Here is a 6,606-nt window from a genome sequence, read left to right on the forward strand (position 1 = left end):
GAAGCAGGGACATGACAGCCTTAGGTCACCATAGCTTTTGTGGCGCTAAGCAGATGTAGACCTCTCTTTCTCGCTGAGCTTGATTTTTAAGCAGTATCATTTCTTGGAGCTGTCTTCTCCTCACCTTTAAGGTTTGTAGTGACACAATCGTGGGGCTGCATTGTAGTGAGTGTAGAAGTGTAATGCTTTAGCTGGTATCTACACAATGAAACTTCGTTGGCTGTCCTGCGTTTATGAGTAAATTTTGGAGAGTTCCCAGTCGTACCCCCTTGCATGATATTCAAATACTTACTACTATTTGATGTGATTTAGACCATGCCTATGCCTGTATTCAAGAGTGTTATTGTGGTTGTGTTAGAGACTGTATTCAGGCCTTTATTCACATGCAACATGTGAATTGTGGGCTTCTTGGTGTGATCTTTTTTATGTCATGGAAGTTTGAATCCTCACAGGTTATTTCTTTGTGACCTTACGGGGGCGGAGGGGAAAATCAGCCTTTCATAACGGCCATTCTTCGCCACTTGTTTATTTTTTCCTTAATTATTGTCAAGACTTCATGTTTCCCAGCTACCAACATGAGCATCTAGCCCTTTACAGTGTGCCTCATTTGTTTTCTAAACTTCTATGTTGTCTTGTAGAGGCTTGATATGTGTAGTTCAGGATAAGAAACCTGCATGCTCTCTCTCCTCATTCTCCTCGTAACGGTGTGCAAAGAGCCCATCAGCTTCAAACCTGCAGCAAGCTATTGATATCCCTCACTATCGACACATCATACATATAGCTCGATCTTGGGAGTCAATTGGGTTCGTGTTGGACTGTACTTTTCTGCTTCACAACCCAAGTTCAACCATATTGTAAGGTGCAGCGGAATGAATGTTTGAACTTTGCTCAAGATGAGTGCTCTGAACTGTGCTCAAGGTTCCTTTTGTTCTTATGGAAGGAGAGCCTTCCGTTCTTAATGAGAAAGTGCAATGGACATAAACAAAGTGAGTGGACACAGTGAATGGAAGTACATGAGACTGAGAGATAGAGAAGAGAATACGACAACAGAGACGACATAAAACCCTCCTCCGAAGGCCCCACTCTCTATGGCAAGAGCGGTCTTCTTATGATTGCACAAATCTCTACAATGCTTGGACTTGTCGACGATGTCGACGACGATGACGACGACGATGAGACGGGATGAAATCTAAAAACTCTAATGCCTGAAATGTGCAAATCTTTATTTGTTGAATTCTTACTCTATGTCAATGATGATGTCGATGGTGACGATGCGACAACGACGCGCTGAAGACGCAGATGGTAAAATCTGCATTTTCCGGGCTAAAATTGTAAACCTTGCAGAAACTGATCGTGCGGCGAGAAACTGCTGCGTTAAGGCGAGATCTGCGAGGTTCGGGACTTGATCTGCACTGTCTAAAGGCTGAAAACTGAAAACTCTGGTGGTTCTTGATGTTCTGTCGCAATGATCTGCAAAAACGTTGAGGTTGTGATGCAAACCAAAAATGCTAGAACTGAAATGGTCTTTTGCTGTCGTCCGTGTCCTGCAAATGCAAAATGCTAGGCTGATTTGTGGTTTTGTTGTCGCCGGGAATTTGCAAATGCAAAAACGTTGGCTGATCTGGGGTCTTGATGCAAAACGCTAGCCTCTCTGCTGTGTAGCAAAAACGCTAGGCCTTGCTGGGGGTTCCTGCTTAGAAGGTGCCTGTTGAGCGGTGCTCTTGCTGCCTCTTCTACCAGAAAGTGCTAACTCTGGTTTGCTTATATATTAACTTAGCAAAATTTCCCTACCTACTTTCCAACAAAAGTCACTTAAAAATAATAAGTGAAAATGTCAAAAATAGGGAAAATAGGTCAAATGCACTGGAAAATTCCCCTGAAGGATTCTGATGAATTCTTATGGGAATGCTTATGACCATGCTGTGTGCAACCAGAGGATATGCATCTACACTAAGTGTCTGGGCATGCACGGTCTGCGACGAACAGACTCACTAAAGTGCCAGAACACTTCTAATCTAGACTGACTGGACTGACTAAACCCTTGTTATGTTGTAGCTTCTCCACGGACACATAAGGTTGGATGTGTCACCTGACACATATGCAATTGAATCCCATGGTGCCAATGCCAACTAGGGTAGAAGATCTTGATTACCCTTGAGCTTGTGAGAGCCTTCACATATCATTTTGCCTTCAAAATGTGTTACAAGACATTGCATGCAAGTTTTTATCGAAGATCGTCCCCCCCCCCCCCCCCCCCTCCCCCCTCTCCCGGGGAAAGAGCATTTGAAGCCCTTTCATTTCCTAAAAGATGAATTTGGTTGGTGTTGTGTAGCTCCAACTCCTTTTGGGCATAGGGTTGATGTCCTATGTTGATTATTACTTAAGAAATTACGAAGAACATTCAAGTATCAACTTGAAGGTAATTTGCCTGAGTTAATTGAGATTGGCATCTTGTAATTGATGTTGAAGGTTAAGTGCTTGACAGATAATTGAGTTGACAGGTAATTGAGTTGGAGATTTTTTTTTAAAGTTTCCTTCCATCGATGTTGGAGTGTTGGATGGAAAGAAGTTGGAGAGTGTTATGGATGGAAATTCCATGGAAGACGTCAATGTAGTGCAACAGAGGAGTATTGAGAGGACCTTCTTGCCTTCATGGTCTCTGAACCATTAATGGGTTTATTCCATTATTGGTCGAGGCAGCAAGCAAAGATTGGAATGTTTATTAAAGGTTCTCTCTCTCTCTCTCTCTCTCTCTCTCTCTCTCTCTCTCTCTCTCTCTCTTTTCTTGGAAGTGCATTTGAAGCTCTTTTCTTTCCTCAAAGATGAAGTAAGTCAGGTTGTCTACAATTGTGTGTACATAAGGTCGATCTCTTATCCGTTTGCCCTTGTCCATGGGGTTGTTGCAATAGGATATCAAATTCTAATTTTGTTTGGTCTACCTATAGATCTTGCACCAGTTATGGTATATTGTCATGTTTTCGAAGCTTATCTTAAATCTAAAACTCTTGATCATTGTTGTCAACATCTTATTATCCTTAACACATATACAATCCCAAGCAATAAGATTTGTACTACCTTCCAACTCTTAATTCCAAATTAGATCCATGCTTGAACAACTCAAAAGACTTGTTGCTCATAGATTTAGAACTTTCCATATCTCTAAAGAACGATTCGATTTGGATAACCATGCAAACCTCAATATCACTCTAGATTTGGACAACTGTCCAAATCTCAAAATTAAGCTTCAAAGATGGCTTCGACATCTCCAAAGGTGTGTATGAATCTTGAGATGACATGGTCTGTTGGTCTTTATGAGATTTGGAGGGCTAACTAAAACTCAAGAATATTGATAGGAGAATGACAATTTTCCAAATCTCAACGCTTTGTCAGTCATAGAAGACGATGAGAGTTGGCGAACCATATAAATATAAAGCCCAAACTCGATTTGAACACTCATTCAAATTTCAAGCCCAAACTTCAAAGAGCATCTTTCCCATGGGGTTGTTACAATTGGATATCAAATTCTACAATTGGATTTCAACTTCTACATTTTACCTGTAGTTTTTCACCGATAATATGGATAATGTTCCCAAGGCTTATCTCCAATCGAAACCCATTGATCATTTTTGTTGACATCTTAACACTCCTAACACAAACACTATACTAGGGGATGATATTTGGACAAGCGTCCAAATCTCAACTCCAAACAAGATCCAATCGTGAAGTTGAGATTTGGACGGTTGTCCAAATGTGAAACTTTTCACTCATAGATTGAAAAACTCTCAATATCTTTAGCAAATACAAAAACCTAAAGGATCATGCGATTTGGATAACCATCCAAATATCAAATCTAAGATTCAAATACCACCTTTCTCATGGGTTTACTGCACGAGATATCATAAATGCTCCCTTTTAATTTTACATGTGAGTCTTATGCTTGTTATGGTTGATTTTTAGTTATCAAAACTTATCTCAAATCCAAAACATTTGATAACCATTTTTGACATCTTAACATTCCTAACTCAAACACCCAATTCTCAACCAAAAACCCGTTTCAAGTTTGAATATGAGATTTGGACAGTTGTCCAAATCTCGTAGACTTGTCACATATAGATTTATGATTCTTAACATCTCTAACAAATACAGAGTCCTAGAGTATGGTGAGATTCAGATAACCGTCTTGCTCTTAAATCCAAATCAAATTCAGACAATTGTTCAAATTTCAAATCCAAGCTTCAAAAAATACCTTTTCCATGGGATCGTTGCAGTCAAATATCAAATTCTACTTTTTTTTGGTCTACCTATGGATCTTGCACCAATTACAGAATATTGTCATATGTCCAAGGTTTATCTCAAATTTTAGACACTTGATTATTGTCGTCAACATCTTAATATCCCTAACACGTATAAAATCCTAAGTGACAAGAATTGTACTAGCATCCAACTCTCAATCCCTAATCAGATTCATGCTTGAAAATAAGATTTAGATAGTTGTACAAATCTCAAAGAGTTGCCACTCATATATTTAGAACTCTCCACATCTCTAGAGGATGTTGAGATTTGGAAAACCATGAAAATCTCAATATCAAACGAGATTTGGAAATGTGTCCAAAGCTTAACCACAAACCGGATCCATGCTTGAACGTGACATTTGGGATGGTTGTCCAAATCTGATACATTTGTCACTCATAGATTATGACTCCTAACATCTCTAACAAACATAGAATCCTATAGCATGATGAAATTTCAACATCCGTTTAGATCTCATCTCCAAACTAGAAATACAAAAATGTAACAAACAGAAAATCATTGATCATTGTTGTTGACTCTTAACACATATACTATACTAGGGGTTGAGATTTGGATAGTCATCCAAATCTGCTAGACTTGTCCCTCACAGATTTAACACTCTTAATATCTTTAGCAAATACAAAAACCTAAAAGATCACGAGATTCAGACAACCGTTCAAATATCAAACCTAAGCTTCAAAGGACACATCTCTCAGGGGTTTGTTTCACGAAACATTAACCGATTATATTTTAATTTTACATGTGAGTCTTATGCTTGTTATGATTGATTTTTAGTTCTCAAAGCTTATCTCAAATCCCAAATGCTTGATAACTATTGTTGACATCTTAACTTTCCTACCAAAAACATGAGTTTAGGGAAAGATATTTGGACAAACATCTAAATCTCAATCAGTGCTTAAATACGAGATTTGGACTATTGTCCAAATCTCAAAGATTGTCATTTATAGATTTGTGACTCTTAACATCTCTAACAGATACAGAGTCCTACAATATGAGGAGATTTGGACAACCATTTAAATTTCAATTCCAAACCATATTTGGATGACCGTCCAAACCTCAAACCCAGTCTTCAAAGAACACTTTTCCTATGGGGCTATTGCATCTTTTACTAGTTATGATCAATTTTTGTGTTTCCAAGGCATATCTCAAATCTAACTCTTTGAATATTGTTTTGATATCTTAAAATTCTTAACACATATGCAATGCTTCGGGATGAGATTTGGATAAATGTTCAATCTCTATCCCAAAACAAATTCATGCTTGAATATGAGATTTAGACGATTGTCCAAATCTCATAGTCTTGTCACTCATGGATTTAGAACTCTCTACATCTCTAGAGGATGAAGTGAGCTGTGCAAATTTCAATCTCAAACTAGATTTGGACAATTATTCAAATCTCAAAATTCTTCAAAGACAACTTCATCATCTCCAAAGGCGTGTATGCAACTTGAGTTAATAAGGTCTCTTGATATTAATTTTCCATCTATCACGTTAACTCTCCCTTGGTCTTTATAATATTTGAAGGGTCATCCAAAACTTAAAATATTGGTTGGAGACTAAAAATTACTCACTCTCAAATAATTCTTATACTTAATTATTTGTCGCTTTAAATCAATCTTCCTAAAAATAAAAGTTTATGAACTTCTCTTGATTGATTTTTGTGGGTGCTAGAGTTTGATCGGTTTTTTTTTTCATGATTTGCAAATATTGTTGAAATAATGTCATTACAGTTGGGAAGGAGTTTGCTAATTGTAATACCCCACATTGTGTGCTCACCAAAGAAATTTGATGATAGGTAGGTAAAAATCATATTGGTGCATGTAAATGACGTTTTTGTGTACCCACCAGAATCTCAACCTCCATATGTCTACAAGGGTTGGATGCATAGGGTACTAAGTAGGTCAAAGGAAGTTGGAGAGCAAGAATATTATCATGGTACAAAACAAATCTTATTCCAAAAATATATGGATACAATAATGTGTCAGTATTATTAAAGAGAGTAGAGAGCTCCAAGAAGAACTTCAGGTAAAGTGGTCCTCAACACAAATAGCTCCCCAATCATGCCTTGAGCTGCTTCATGTGCCTCTCCATTTAGAGCACGTTCAATGTGTCTGATGCTCCATGCTTCGAAATTTTTTAACAGGCCTTTAATTATGAAGCACATTTCCTTCAATGAGGTGTTCTTGCTCTTCCACACACCCAGCACTTGCTTCACCACTAACAAGGCATCACCTTTTATGCTCAACCTTCGAACCCCGTGCTTCAAACAAATGTGTAATCCGGCTTCCAGAGTAG

This window comes from Adiantum capillus-veneris, chromosome 28 (genome assembly GCF_014529385.1).
Source record: "Adiantum capillus-veneris isolate H3 chromosome 28, ASM1452938v2, whole genome shotgun sequence".
Taxonomy (NCBI): Eukaryota; Viridiplantae; Streptophyta; class Polypodiopsida; order Polypodiales; family Pteridaceae; genus Adiantum; species Adiantum capillus-veneris.